Source organism: Phascolarctos cinereus, unplaced genomic scaffold (assembly GCF_003287225.1).
Source record: "Phascolarctos cinereus isolate Bilbo 61053 unplaced genomic scaffold, phaCin_HiC Scaffold_1;HRSCAF=81, whole genome shotgun sequence".
NCBI classification, from domain to species: Eukaryota; Metazoa; Chordata; class Mammalia; order Diprotodontia; family Phascolarctidae; genus Phascolarctos; species Phascolarctos cinereus.
Genome location: NW_027555514.1, coordinates 77,192,505 through 77,209,025, shown reverse-complemented (window position 1 = coordinate 77,209,025; position 16,521 = coordinate 77,192,505). Strand labels below are relative to the sequence as shown.

General features: G+C 38.9%; 2 pseudogenes; one reads left to right on the top strand and one right to left on the bottom strand.

Annotated features, from left to right (window-relative positions):
- Nucleotides 1–390: 390 nt before the first annotated feature.
- On the top strand, nt 391–3,121 carry LOC110211181 (bombesin receptor-activated protein C6orf89 homolog pseudogene; annotated as a pseudogene).
- A 3,900-nt stretch (nt 3,122–7,021) lies between these two features.
- Nucleotides 7,022–8,814, bottom strand: LOC110211204 (stress-induced-phosphoprotein 1 pseudogene; annotated as a pseudogene).
- Between the last annotated feature and the right edge of the window lie 7,707 nt (nt 8,815–16,521).

The following is a 16,521-nucleotide window of genomic DNA, read 5'->3' as shown; positions in this document are numbered from 1 at the left end:
AATTTGCAAAAATTGGAAACAAAAGATTTCTACCAAGTACCTTCTATAGCACAAGCATGTTCTTTATACCTAAATCAGACAAAGTCAAATGGATAAATGAAACTGTAGAGCAATATTCCTGAGATATATTCCTGCAAAGGTTTTAGGTAAAATATCTGCCTGACTAGGAGACAGACTGCTTACCTCCTTCCATCTGTACTAGCAAAACCTTGATGTTTTCACTAATCCAAATAATAATATAGAAATCCAATGAAAGAAGTGAGTACTTCTGGCCCAGCATTGTATAAAACAGCCAAATGCCAATGGCAATAAGGAAAGGGAACCCTGTCAGTAAAATGACCAAAAACACAACAAGAAACAGGACACCTGTAGCTTGCAAGGCTTAGTGTCATGAAGCAGCAAGAACACAGAATCCCCCTGAGAATGCCTCAGGGTGATCAAAAAATGCTTGAGTCTGGACAATGGAAGTCAGCACAACAAAGTAAGATCAAGCAAGGCAAAGCACTCCACCAAAAGTGTAACCATGCCCCTGACCTGATGCCATAATTTCAAGATGAATAAATGAAATAAATTAGTCACACACACACACACACAATAGCAACTGCAAGCAGTGACTTAAAGAAAATTTAGCAAAGACTACATGAATAGTTAGAACAAATGAAACAAGGGGTAAAAAATGAAATAAAATCAGTTAAGAAAAGAACTGGAAAGACAAGTAGCTTAGAATAGATAGTGATAAAAATTACCCAAGGAATAGAATCCTTGAAAACTTGAATAGGAAAAAAAACTACAGAAACCTAGAGACCACAAGAAGTATTAGATCAAAATTAAGCTTGTTTCATAGAAGAAAATGTAAGATATCTGATTTCAAAATAATTTAACTCTAAAGCAAGTCAAAGAAATGTTATCTAAGAATCACTGGACTTTCTGAAAGTAATTAAAAAAAACCTGGATGCTATATTTCAAGAAATCACAAATAAAAACAGTTAAGATTTTTTTAGAACCAGAGGGCAAAATGAAGAAAGTACTTTACAGTTATTTTCTGGAAAAAAAAACACAGAAGAAAATATGCAAGAAATTTCAGTTGCAATGCAGAATTCCAAAAGAAAAAAAAGAAAATTTAAAGAAAACATTGGGCAAGCATCTGGCAAGAAGTAGTTCCAAGTACCAAAGGACCACAAAAGGTACCATGTAAGACCTGGCAGCTTCTAAAAATAAGAGGAAATCTTAGAATATGATATTCTGAAAGTTAAAAGAGAAAAAGTTAACAACCAATAATAACTTATCAGTTACAGATGAATATAATTCTACAGTAGGGAAAAAGATTGACTTGTAATGGAATAGGGGACTTTCAAGCATTTCTGATGAAAAGAACAGAGCAGAATAGGAACAATGAAATACAAACAGAAGAATCCAGAGAAGTCTAGAAAGTTAAGCTTATTTGAACAACAGAAAGGAGTTATATGATAACATAGTGTTGAAATTAGAACGTTAATGTCTTCAATGGCTATTGAGGAAGTTAAATAAGAGAGAAAAACAAACAATTCTCAAAGTGAACTAGTTCTGTTTTGAGGCTTTGAAGAAAGGAAAGAAGCATGATGATAAAAGGAGAAAGGTTAAAGGAGAACTAGAAGTGGAACTTACTATTTCTCATAACTGGGGATCATTATAAGAGGAACATATAAATGCGGAGGAAGTGGTAGAAAAACTGGGTATCAGAAGAGGGTAACTCTTATTTGAAGCAGACAAAGAAGGGTTGAACACACACATATATCACAAAAAGTTTGATACAGAAATACATCAAACTCAACAGGGGAAAAAGTAGATAGGAAGTAGAGGTTAAAAGTATGATACACTAGAGAGAGAGAAAATTGAGCTCCCCAAGAGCAGGGACAGTTGTTTGTTTTGTTTTGTTTGTCCTTGCTTGTTTACTTGTCTTTCTTTTTATATCTCGTGCTTGGCACATAATAGACACTTAACAAATGTTAAGTCACTGACTAACCAGGCAGACCTTCCAGCTAAGGGGCCTGGGTGATCTCTCCAGGCTCCTGCCAACCCCCAAGACAGGAGGCAGCCCCAGGGACATGGGGTGAAGTGGGGCTCTGTGTGGTTTTCATATTGGAAGAGATTGATCTTGCTGCCAATGAACTCAGCATCTATGATAAATTTCAGACAGCATTGCTTTAGTGAGCCAGATAGGACATCAGTGTGGAATGTTTATTGAGCAGCTGCTAAAGAAGAATGGATCTCAGAGGGGACAACCATAACATATTCTGCTCATGGTTGCTTACAAGGTCCTGATGGCAGAGGGGTTAACCCTGCTCACTGCCTACTTTGTGATTCAGCCCTACAGCCCTTTGCTGCCTGAACCAGTGTCCTCTGGGACTCGTACCTGGTACTCATATCTGGCACTCTCTGATCCACCAGGTTGTTGAAGTATATGCTTGAAAATAAGGAATTTCTTCCTTTGTCTAATTATAATGAGACACTAAGTGATGACGAATACTCAGAATGTGATGACTGGTGAAAAATAGACTGCAACCCAAACAATTCTACCTTTCCTCCTAACTGCACTGGCTGTGCATTGATTATAGGCCTCCAGGTGGTGCCAACCTTGGCACAATTGCCCCCCACCAAATTTGAGAAACTCTAGCCTTTGTTGATCAAGACTGACATCCAAGGAACTTTTCAATGCCAGTACCCAGAGTTGACAGAAAAGAATATTAGCCTTGTGGTTGAGTTGTTTTCCTCATCAACATTTCCCTGAGTTTCCCATGGAGCAAATCTCTACATCATTCTACATAAACTCTTCCCTGTGTTCAGTTCCTTGCCATTTCCCAAAGATGTCTCCTTGAAAAGCTGCTTTGTTGCCCACCAACCACCTGTACTAGGGAGTAAGATGCATGTAGTGCACAATCTATTTGTCACTGGCAGTGGTGAAGGCATCATGTACCTCTCCCCTCCTACTGAGTGCAGAAAGCACTCTAATGCTGTGATGATGCAGCAGGAGCCAGGGGACATTGGCTATGCTAGTGTGGATCACTGGAAGATAAGAATTGGGCCAAGAGAAATAGAACCCCTGGTGATGTGTGATGGAACCACACAATCAGAAATATATTGAAACAGGATTTTATCCCAGGAGAACCTGGTAGAGCTGAAGAGATCAGGCTGATTGGGTGGATTGGGCAGGAAATTAAAAAAAAAAAAAGAGCAGAACAAAAAAAGCGGGATTAAAAGGGTCAAGGAAGGGGAGAAAGAGAAAAGAAAAAAAAAACTAGACACTAAGAAAACACCAGGTGGCATCTTGGACATTTGAGATTGTCTGAACAAATTGTATTATATAGATGCAATGGAATATTATTGTGCTATAAGCAATGATGAAAGAGATGGCTTCAGGGAAGTTTGTTTAGTATGGACTGATTCAGAGTGAAGAGAGCAGAACCAAAAGAATAAGTTTTATGATTTTTACACTGCTGAAAATATAAATAGCAATGAAAGACTTAAGAATTCTGATCAATGCAATAACCAACCATAACTCTGTCGATAGATGATGAAGAATGCTACCCACTTATCCACCTCCTGACAAAGAGGTGATAGACTCAATAGGCAAAATGAGACAAACATTTTAGACATGGGCAATGTGAGAAGTCACTTTCTTCAACAATAACCATTTGTTACAGAACTTTTTTCTTCCTTCTCATGGGGTGGGGGGAGAAACAAATTCTTGCCAATTGATAAATAATAGTAATAATTTTTAAAATAAGTGGAGGGCAAAGAAGAGGAAATGCCAGCCTCATCAAAATCATTGTCACTTCCAACTCAATGTATCTACCATTGTGTTCCTGTTGGAAATGACAGTCAATCCTCAACATTTGCATGTTAAACTTTTGGGACTTCAAGCATTCCTGTGATTTTACTAGTAACCTCATTTTCATTGATAACTATGCACATTTATGGCTATACAGAGTTAAAGGTTAAAAATGATTGTGGCATTCAGTTTCCAAGCTTGAAGGGTGGCTTGGCATAATTAACCAGCTGGGTAGAGACACTGAGGCTGACAATTTCATCATCAGTTACACCCTGAAGGTTAAGTATCAACTTATTTTGGCTATGGTTCCACACTCCAAGACTCTTAAGAATCTCAAAACTGCACAAAAAGCAGACGTTGTTGATAGTTTATTTCAAATTGGTGTGTCCTTCACCATCTCCAATGCCATCCACATGCCATGAAGGACAGAGTGTTTGGAATGATGTTGAGACCTCACCAGTCTAGGAGCCTTCTGGCAGCTATACCAGTCCCAGAGTCTCCCAACAGCAGTGACTAAAAAGCCCAGCAATTTCTCTCTTGGTTTTCTGAGGGCAGCCAGGGTAGATAGGTTTACAGCAGTACATATATATATACACATTACAATGCCCTCACACCACCATCTGATACACTGGAAGGTAAGATTCAGTTTTTTTAAAAAAGTTTTAGTTTTAAAATTTTTTCTTTCTTCAGTGTTATGGTACTATAGATTTCATATGCTATGAAAAGGGAATATTATTTGAAATTTTTTTTAATTGAGATACCACAAAAATCACAGAATTCTAGGGAATTACTAGTAAGGAAAAATGTTTTACATGTTACTGATTTTATTTTGTCTACTGCATTTTATGGATTATTTCATGGTTACTGTTAGAAAAAGTTCATATTATCAAAACTAATTTGTTTTACAAAGAATCATATGCAGAAAAGTGTATTTTCAGCAATCACTAGCAAAAGACTATCGTTTCTTTGGGAACATAATCCTCTATTTCCCATAGGTTCAATGTTTCAACATTCATATATTTGACCTTCAGTCCTCTTTCTAGGAATGTTACCCACTTGAAAGTTGATGATTGACTGTACTTTCATCTCCCCATATACATCCAATGCACCAAAGAAAATAGTGTTATCTCCATGTCCAAGATAAATCCCTATGCAAATTAGGATGAGGAAACGACTGCCCCCTCCTACAAGACAATAACTTCCAGGATGCCTAGCCAGCCTCTGGATGGCTTCTCTTCAGTTTGCAAAACAATTGGCCCCTCTCAATTATGTAAAGTCATATAGATACTTTTGATTATATGAAACTGAAAAGTTTTTTCACAAATCAAACTAATGCAATGAAAATTAAAAGGAAAATGGAAAAAACTTTTAAAAGCAAGTTTCACTGATAAAGCCTCACTTTTCAAATGTATGAGGAACTGAGACAAATTTATATAAATAAGAGCCATTTCCCAGTTGATAAATGGCCAAAGTATAAATAGTTGCATGAAAAAAAGTGCTCTGAATCACTACTGATTAGAGAAATGCAAATTAAAACAATTCTGACATAACCACTCATACCTATTAGATTAGCTAAAATGACACACACACAAAAAGAAAATGACAAAAGCTGTAGGGGATGTGGAAAAATTGGGACACTATGGCACTGTTGGTAGAAATGTGAACTAGTTGAACCATTTTGGAGAGCAATTTGGAACTTTAAAATGTGTCACATACAGATGCATACACACATATATACACATGTGTAAATATATGCACATATACACATACATATACATGCACATGTGTACATACATATATGTGTTGTTTGTATACATATGTGTGTATGTGTGTGCATATATTTATATTTGTATGTATATATACATATGTGTATACATATGCATACATATATGTATATGTATATGTGGGCATGGGTGTGTATATTCAAACAGCCAGCTATTAAACATTTACCAGGACACCTATCAAGCAACATAATGCAAAGTATTGACTTTTATCTAATAAATTCAACTGGTACTTAAGCATGACAATTGTATGATTCGTATAAACATTATCTTCCTCAGCAATTGCTTTGGTAATTTAAACCAAAGAAGAATTTTATGTTCGAATAATTCAGATCTTGGTTTATTTTGACCCCAAAGACATTAATTGAGACATGGTATGCACATATGAGAAATGGAAGGCATAACAACTTTTTTAGAAAAATTATGGCACAGTATATAGTATCTAACTAATATTTACTCTTAAAAAGAAAAGATGGAGGATGGGTTCTTGTTTTTTAGGGAAAAAACTACTGTAACACATATGAAGTGTTGCCTATGTAATATAGGGGACTCACACCTCTCATGTGGACATGTGGAGACCTACTTGCTCTCAGTCTGGCTTAATCTATTTGCACTTCTAGATTCTCAGATAAGAACCACCTCCAGTAAAATTACACATTTAAATTCTCTCAGAACCGTAAAGGTAAACCTGTTGTATAGGAATATACCCTCCCTACCCCATAATCTAGCTCTTGAGCCTCCCCCTACAAACTTGTACTTACATCAGGGACTATTGCCAATCATCTTGACCTTTGTCTTGCCATTAGACTCAGATGACTCTAAAGAAGTGAGGCTGATGACTTTGTACAGCTCTGCCTCACTCAAGTCCAATTCACTTACAAGTCAAGATATCACCCTCTTGATGTCATTAGTTCTCTTAGAGAATAAAAGACAAATAACAATCTTGAGAACTAGTAGCTGCCCCTGGGGAACCCAACTGGCCAGTTCCAGTTAGACAATACTACTATTTCCTTCTCCTCCTCCTTCTCTTCTCCCTCTGTCTATGTAGTGACTCACACCCTTACATGTGTGTGCTCTATCCAAAAGAATACAAATTTTGATCACCTCTAATTCACAGAGTACCTTGGGATTTGGGGGCTAGATTTTTTTTTCTCCTTCCCTGATTATTTATTCTATCTTCAAAAAAAAAAAACACTGTAACCTCTTGTGTAGTTCTCATTTATGATTTTTTCTTTCTTTTTTTTTTTTAAGCCATAACCACACCGACTGGCTTTATTTGGAGGTGATGGTGGTATGGATTTAACAATGAGCAGGGGCAGATGGGGCCCAAGGGAGGGAATGGGTTCCCTCCCCTCCCCTGACACACCCACTGCCCCGAATTAAAAAAACAAAACCAACTAAGGTGGAGGAGAAGCAGACAGAGACGGGGGAAGGGAGGCCATGGGCTTGAAGAGGCAGCAGTGAAGAGAGAGACCATGCATGTGCTGGGGGAGCCCCGAGGCAGCAGCAGCTGTGCAAACGAGGCGAGGAAGTCTGTGTCTTCTACATATATATGCATGTATATACGTATAAATATATAGAGAGACAAGGTGTGGTTCTATTCTTTCCCCTTCTCTGCTCCTGCCGCGGTCCCAGCTTCTCTTTCCACAGATAAGGGGGAAGGGACGGGGGTTCAACAAGTCATCACTGAATTGCAGTAAGACCCACGTCCATCAGCTTCTGGATCTTCTGGGCGATTATTGGGTTCTTTAAGTGTTCACTGAGTGCCTGCGGGTCCTTCTGCATCTGCTCCAGGATGAGCCACATGGCCAGGTTTCTCATTATCTGCTGCACCTCGGGGTCAGCCATGGCTTGCAGCTTCACATCCTCAGGGTTGTCGTGACGGTTGTACTGCGACATGACACATCGCTGGTAGCCATCTGCTGCCTTCTTACAGTTGGAGTCTAGGTCTAGGGACTTCTGGTAGACGTCCATAGCTTTTGTATAGTCCTTCATGGCTTCGAGAGCAGCCGCTTTCCGGGTGTACCCTTTGATGAAGGTTGGCTCCAGCTGGATGCATTCCTCACAGTCCTTGAGTGCCAGCTGGAACTCCAGCAGCTTGGTGTAACACGCTGCGAGGTTGCTGTACAGATTGGCATCCTTCGGGTTCCTTCTGGCGTCTGTATAATGCTTCATGGCTGTTCTCCTCCAAGGCCAAGTCTGGGTTGATGTAAGCCAGCCTGTCCTGCTTCTTTAGGATTTTCTCAGCCTGCTGGCATTTCTTGAAGACGTCTGGGGTCCTGTGCTCAGCCAGGGGCTTGTTGTAGAAGTGGATGGCCTCCTTGTATTTCTCCTCTTTGAAATACGAGTTGCCGACTGGGGCATAAGCTTTTGTAATTTGCCGATAGTCCTTCTGATTCTCTCCCCCCGCCTCGACAGCCTTCTCACGGAGCTCTCGGCACTTATTGTAGTCACCCTGTTCGAAGTACACCGCTGCCTGATGGGTGATGTAGGTCATGTTCGTCGGGTCCAAGTCCTTGGCTCAATCATAATGCTTCAGGGCCTTGGCAAAGTCTTTCTCCTCGTGTAGGCATCATTCCCCAGCTCTTTTTCTTTCAGAGCCTGCTTTTTGTTCTCAGGGAGATCTTCCTCCAGGGGCTCGAGCTTGGCCTCCTTCTTGGGGGCGAGGGGGTGGCGGTGGGGACCCCACTTCCTCCTCCTCCTCATCCATGCTGCCCAAATCCACGCCGAGGAGCACGCTCAAGTGTAGTCATAACAAGGGGGTGCTGCAGGTTTGTTGCGGAGCTGCTTGATCAGCTCCTTGTAGCTGGGGTCATTCAGCAGGGCCCTCGTCTGAGGGTCGTTCTCCAACTTCTGATACAAGTGGGGGGTGTTGAAGGGGTTCATGAACTTCTCGGCCAGGCGGGCCTCCATGTTCTACAGCCCCTCCTTGAGCTAGGAGTTGCTGGCTTCATGCTTTAGACCCTCCTCGTAGGTCCTTGAGAGCGGCCGCCTTCTGGGAGTAGCCCTTGCCCCACTCTGGCTTCAAGTTCAAGGTCTTGCAGCCATCCTCATAGGCCTTCTGGGAGTCTCCCTTCTTCGCATAGGCAGCAGAATGGTTGCTGTAGAGCACATGGTTCTGGGGGTCCACTTGATGGCTTCCGAATAGCACCTCAGGGCATTGTAGATGTTGCTGGCTCTCAGGGCCTTATTGCCCTTCTCTTTCAGCTCATTCACCTGCTCCATGGCCCGGGCCGGAGCCGAGGCAGGCACAAATCCCTCCGCCTGCCCGCCCTCGCCCAGCTCCTAGCTGCTGGTGCTGCCTTCTGGAACCTACTAGAAGCTTTCATTTATGATTTCTTGAAATATATTTCTGGAAAACCAGGCTTTGACAAAGCCTACTATGATTCAAACACAGGTACTTGACTATGCCTTTAAACCCAAATCACTCTGGTTTTCACTGATTGGCCAATAAGTAATAAGTTCCAGCCCAAGCCTCACTTGCTCATTGTTTGGGTTTTGATGGCTCAAAGTTGGTATAAATAACAATTGGTTTCTGTTCTGGCCAGAAATTCTGAGGTTCTTTCCCCTCTCAGATTGATTCTTTTATAAGGGCAAATTAGGCCATTTTTTTGCCTCAATTCTTACCTAGCCTTTAATTACTGAATGGGCCTTTCCTCAGACAAATTGAGAATTAGGAAAAAGCTTAGCTTAAAAAAGCCAAGGTCTCCCACTGTATCTGGGGCCATCACCACTCTTTTTGACCTATGTATTGCCACTGAACTCCCATAACTCTGGAGGACAGAGTGAAGCTGATGACTGCACAACTCAGCCTCATTAAATCCAATTCAGTTGCAAGTCAAGACATTACCTACTGATGTCATTAGTCCATTCAGGAATATCAACATCGCATGAGACCACTTCTTTGCTAAAGACTTTTTTGTTGAGCCTCACTACACTCCACCTAACCAAAACTTCTCTTCTAAACACAAATGCAACATTTAGAAGCTCTTAGAACTTAAAAATCATCTTTACAAAAGGAATTTAGAAAGTGTTTTGCTTTCATTTTAATAGCTGGTCCCTTTAAGTCAGGGAGCTATAAAACTTATCAGACTGGTTATGTCAAGGCTAACATGTGGTCCAGATAGTTATACACTCATCAGGATGCTACACTGTCCAATCAGAACAGAGGTCACAACCAACAGCACAGGCGACTTTCTGGACAAGGCAAATCACCATAGCCATTTCTTCTTATACAGCAAGACAGCTACAGGACCCTTCTTTCCCCTTTCTGCTTTGCCTTCTATAACGAGAGGGGGAAGAAAAGGGCCACAGACAGACACATTAAACAAGATTCACTCTCCTAAGTCCTAAATAGTGCTGAAGTATAATAGCTGGAACTAGAATCTTTATTCAGTCAGTCAGTAGCTATCGGCCAAAACTGCTTTGTGTAAGCTGACTGGGATTAGAGTTGGTCTCCTATAATTTTTTTTATCTATATCAGCAGCCTGTATCCTATCGGCTATACCTTTTAATGGCTTAAATCAGAGCCCCCTGGCTTACACTTAAAAGGTAAAAGCTCACCAAACCGCCTCTATGAAATCAATATTACTCAAAATTACACTTTCATTTCCAAATATTTACAAAATGGTTATATGCAGATTAGTTCAGAAATATAATTTCTTTGCAACTCAAAAATCCTCACCTTGTTTCAAAATCTCATTTTGCATCTTCAAAATGGTTTTAATAAATTTTTCTGACCCTTTAAACCATGAAATGGCAGACATGCCCATGAAACATCATTTTGCATCTTCTGAATTTACAGTGATTCCATCCAATATTATTCAACTACATCTGAAAACTTTGTTCATTAAACCAAATTTTTCCCTATCCTTTTCAGATATCAAAATGGTCAACTATAACAGATAAATCTTTTAATATTTGTTTTAGTTTCATTTCCTTTCTTAAACAAACAAAAAAGCATTTGCTGCTCTTTTCAGCACTGAAGGGATCCATCTTTAAAAGGACATTCATGGTAGATAGGCCACACTGGGATATGGAAGAAATGACAACTTTCAAGAAAGTCATAGCTACATAAATAGGACCTAATTTGTTGATAACTTATAAGTGGTCTCAAAAATGTTTTAAATAAAGGAGAAGGAAGGCTTCTTATTGAAAAAAAATAGCATAGCAAGGACATGGGTGCTCTGCAATTACTGAAGTCTCTCTGCTGAATATTTACCTGCTCATTTTTGCCAGACTTTCTGAAGAATTGAGGAGAGGATGGGGGTGGATGGGCAGGATATTCTGACCTCAATTTCATTTCAGAGCAACAGACATTTATAAATTTTCAAGTAAAGTTATTCAGCAATAATTACCTCAGAGCATTGCCATAAAATTTTTCTACCTCACCTTGATGCCTCCTGCTTCCATTTGAAATTACAGACACTAGATGGTACTTTCTTCATAGATGAAGCTTTCTATTAGAAAGATGGCAAATCACAACACAATCATTGTGAAAATAGCACAAAGTGCAAAGAAATTAAGACTGAATATGTAAACAATGACTTTTTCCCCTTCTCATTTCCTGCTGTGTATATTATGCTATTTTCAGGAATTACCTTAATTTGCTTGCCCTTTATTTTCATTCAAACCAGGAAATAATGTTATTCCCATAGGTGAGAACTATCATTAAATGCTCCTATGCCTGCCAAGTCTCTCTTTTCAGGAATCTGACTTCAGTTTTTAGCAAGTTCTTTTAAAAATTTTACTTTTCTGACCTCACAAGGGGGTGTATAACAAACACTTTTGCTAAGTTACAATCTATTTTTTAGAAAAATAAAAGAGGAAGAAAAGGGGAGATAAAAATATTTTCCAGTTGTATTGGACCAACCTGCAGATTGCCACAAATGTCTCTGACAACCTCTGGAAATGTTCATAGAACATGAATTTTCAGGAGTCGACAGCAGGTGACATCTAATAAGAATTCTGACAGACCAAGATCTCCAGTGACTTCTTAGTTGGTTTCTTTGATATTCATTTACTGGGGAAATAAAGTTCCTGGTATAATGTTTTTGAAAAAAGCAAGTTTTTTGAAATGGTACCCCACTTGTCAGAAATAAACCTGATGGGTACCATTTGTTAATGGCTGTTTATGTTTACTTTCCTGCTTGCTTGTTTGAAGGAAGGGGGAAGGATTTTTTTTAAAAGAGTTTCTTATTATAATACATAGAACACTCTGTCCAAACCACCAAAAAGTTCTATGAATCTAAGCAAGTGACATAAACTGCTGCCACATTTTTTCCTCCCAAATCACAACACATTGCTCAGGTTTTACATTTATGGCTGAACTTGAGTTGTGATCAGAGAATACTGTCAAATTAATAGAATGATAGTAGGCAAAGGAGAAAAAAAAATCAGTATTTTTCTTCATACGGCTTGAAGCTTATATAGTTAAAGCCCTAGGAAGCCATTGTGACATATAGGAGAGGGAAAGGAAGAGTGGGAGGGGGAGAAACAATGATGAGGGAGGAGGGTGTGGAGAAGAAAAAGTTTATGCATTGGCTAGCCCAGCTAGTAGATGCCATGAGAAACACAAAAATGTACGCACTCTCTTTACATCATTCTCTTACCATGATACACAAAAATGTTTCTTAAAATGAAGCAGATGAGGACATATAATATGTATGAGTGTTACAAAGAATGAAGACATCTTTTATGTTCTCAAGGGCTTAAAATCTGACAGGATTTAAAAATCTATCCACTTTGCCTTGATCAACAACTTTTAAGTACTGGGGTGAGATCTGTATACTATATTTTGGTGCAGATATATGTCTTGGGGAGGGTCCCCACTATCTTGAGAAAACTGAAGATCATGCTTTAAATGAATTAAATGAACAAACTGAGGATATTTAGCACAGAGAAGGTAAAAATTCAGGGTCATACAATAATAGTCTCAAACATTTTGTTTCCTGATATGGAAGAAGGAGGTGTGGTGTTATTTAGAGAAAAAAATTCATAGAATAGTTTGGCTGTTGCACAGAATATTAAAAAGTGAGTGATCTGAAATAAGGTTGGAAATATAATTGTGAGTCAAATTGCAGAGAACCTTCTTCATTGCTAGGCTGGGGATTTAAAGTTGAGGAGATGACTTGTGAGATTCCTTCTATTTCTGAGATTATATGATTTTATACATGTTAATTAATTCTACCATGTTTTAAAGTCTAGATTAAGATTTTATTCCACTTGGATGAATAATGTATTTTGCAAGCTGACCAAGAACATTACAGAGAGATAGGTATCCTTACTCGCTGTACTATCTCCTCTCATGTTGTTTTTTTGGTTTGGTTTTTTTTTTTGGTGAGGCATTCAAGGTTAAGTGACTTGCCCAAGGTCACACAGCTAGTAAGTGTTAAATGCCTGAGGTCAGATTTGAACTCAGGTCCTCCTGACTCCAAGGCTGGAGCTCTATCCACTGTGCCACCTTGCTGGCCCTCCTTTCATGTTGTTGCAAGGATTCTTCAGTGTAATTAGAGGTGTGGGGCATTTATCAGGAGAAGTTTCTGAGCGGGGTCCAAATGTTAAAAATCCAAGGTTTCTTTCACTCTTTCCTTCATTATTGATCCAAAATAGTACTGACTATAAAAGACCAGGTATGATATCAGAGATTCTGTGAAATGCTAGCTCAGCTAAGTACCTGAAATTACTTTGTATTTACTTTCCATATCCCTAAATATGTTCAAATTGTGTTCCCCAATGAAATGCAAGTTTTATGAGAGCAAGTAACATTTCATCTTTGCTTTGTATCATCAATATCTTGTACGATGCCAGCAATGGAATATGTGCTTAATAAATGTTTGTTGATTGACTTATTAAGTACTAGGTAGAGTGGTATCTATAAATGAACAAAGGTAGAAGAGGACCCAGAATTAAATGATCACAGATTTAGAGGTTGTTGGTGAGTTGTTGCCATCATATCTAACTCTTCATGACTTCATTTGGGGTTTTCTTGGCAAAGATACTGGAGTGATTTGTCATCTCCTTCTCCAGCTCATTTTACAGATGAGAAAACTGAGGCAAACGGGGTTAGGTGACTTACCCAGGGTCACACAGCTTGTAAGTATCTGAGGACGGATTTGAACTCAGGTCTTTCTAACTCCAGGCCTAGCACTATCCGCTGCACCACCTAGCTGCCCTTAGAATCAGAGAAGATCTTAATAACCATCAAGTACAATTCCTTTTTTTATAGATAAGAAAATTGAGGCTCAATAATCAATAAACATTTATTAAGTATTTACTATGTGCCAGGTATTGTGTAAAACACTGGAGATACAAATATGGAAAAAATAAATATGAAATATGAAAAAGCCTGCCCTCAGGTTCAGGAGGTTAAGTGATTTGCCCAGGGTCACACAGCTATCGTCTGAGTCAGGTTGTGAACTTGGGTCTTCCTGACTCAATCCATTATTCTATCTACTGTACCACCTGGAGGAGATTAAAAAGTAAATCATGTGGCTTGGCTATAGCTTAAAGTGCACAAAGAAATACTTTAAGAAGGGTAGATTGAAACTAGACCACAAAGAGCCTTAAAGGTCAGTTTAAGAGGTTTGTATTCTGTTTGGTAGTGGGGAGACACTGAAGTTATCTGAACAGGTAAGTGACAAATGCATTAGCTAGCTGTGTGAAAAAGATAACTTGGAGAGGGAAGGCACTGAAAAGAGGGCATCTAATTAGGAGGCCATTTAGGTAGTCCATATGAAAGGTATTATAGACCTTAAATGAAATTCAAAGTAGCAGCTGCTAATTTGATTTTAGCTTACTGGTTTGTCAAGAATGAGGTCAAGGAATATTTAGGTTCAAGATTCATGAATTCCCAAATGCCTGATGGAGCCCTTCAAGAAAGACTTTTTCTCAGTAACAACCATCTACCATGTGTAAATGGCCACTTCCTTTGAGTATCCAATCCTGGCTTAGGTGAGGTTGTTTTTAATATTTACCGATTTAGTTCTCACTAACACCAAGTAGGGATACAAAAAGGTTCTACTTACAGAAGATGAGATATGTTTAATGCCATTTAACTTAGAGGTATAAAGGAATCAAGAGACTTAGATCCTAGTCACACTGTGGCTAAAATGAGCGACAAGACTTTGAGCATGTCACTTTTCTAAGGACTTCTGTTTCCTCATCTCCAAAATGAGGAAGTTAGACTAAATCTTAAAAGATCTTGCTGGCTCTGATATTTCTCGTAATTATTTTCTTTATGAATCACGGAACAGGGCTGATGAAATGATACAATCAAGTTACCCCCACACCACTTAAAGTGATAAGATGACTAATCAATCAATCTCAATTGTAGGCTTTAGACTAAGTGGAAAAATCCTTGGAATTAGAATTATGTTGTAAAAAAAAAAGTTATGTTTAGATAGGCTGCAGAAAATTGAGTCATTTATAAATTACCAAGCTAGTTTAGAACCAATCACAATGATGAGTTTGGAGCAAACATGGCATCTTAATAAGACCAAAGCAGGAACTGCTGGGGGGAGGGAAGAGTAGAAAGAGAGACCTTGCCTTTGGACAGGGTAGGTCTCCTCCTCTACTCTTCCTTCGGACAGAGGAGGACTTTGACAGTTTCAAAAGGTCTGGATGCTATGAGACTTCTCATCTTTCCAGCAGTATTCTAACATCAACCCAAGATTAGCTGATGTCTATGTCTGCTTTGGGAGACAAGGAAAGACTAGATATAGATTCACAGCTCCACAAGGAGCCCAGCAAAGAAACCACACCATGGCTAAAGGAAATTTCTTGATCATCCAACAAAAGGGAGCAAATGACTTTGAACCATCAGGTATTGTCATTTCCTCTTTGCCATATGTGCTAAGTCTAAACCCGCCTTTCCCTGGACTTCTTATGTGATTGTGAGAGAATGTACTACAGCCTTTTTGAAAGTTATGTTTGTAACAACTGTTCTCACTATACAATATCACCTTAGTGAATACTTCTTCCTAAAAGCTCCTGAAGGTTGGCTGACTAAAGTAATTCTCAACTGATAATTATGGATGGAAACACACTGGCGGAGGGCTGGGCTGATAGCATCCCTAGCTCCTCAGGGGTGCAACTAGAACCCTGAAGGGGAGATTTAGTCTTTCTTCAGGACCTAAGATTCATCTCTAAAAGTAGGAATTGGGAGAAGTATCCTCAAAAATATGGGTTACATATTCAGAAATGATTGTTATAATTTTTAAAAATATCTATGGTGCCTGATCATAAAGCTAATGATTTTTTATATGCTGACAAAATAATTATCTCTTTGATCAGGATCATGAAGGGGTTTGTGAACTATCTATTAGACAGCCTCCAAGAAGGGAGATTGATACTCATTATTTTAACCTTTGCCCTTTCATAAATAGACCTGGAGTGCTTCTTAGAGCTTTTTCCATTCCTCTTTTGGATATATTGTTCTAAAATAGCGTAGAAAAATGTACCAGTTCAGTTTGTCTCATAAGATCCCATCCATGCAAATGTCTTTGCTTAATCATGTGTTAAATCTTCTTTAGCTAATCACCCAGCATGAAATAATGTTGGAAATATATGAATGCCTGGGAAACCTGTCTAAAGGACTGTCTATCTAAAGATATACAAGTCTGAAACTCTACGTAACTTCATGTATACATCAAAATAGGTGACAAAGCACTTTATATCAATTATCTCATTTCATCATTGTGGAACAGAATACTAACTTAGAAGTTAGAAAACTAAATTTAAATACTACTTTGTTACTTAACAGAACATTTGGTAAGTCATTTAGCCTTTTGGGGCCTTGGGGCCTCTGGAAAAAAGGAGATGGTTGGGTTAGGTAGCCTCTAGGTTCCCTTCAAAATTCTAAATTTAAGATTCAGGGCCCTAAGTTCTACTGATCAAACTATCTACATACATATGTAGACATATTATATGTTT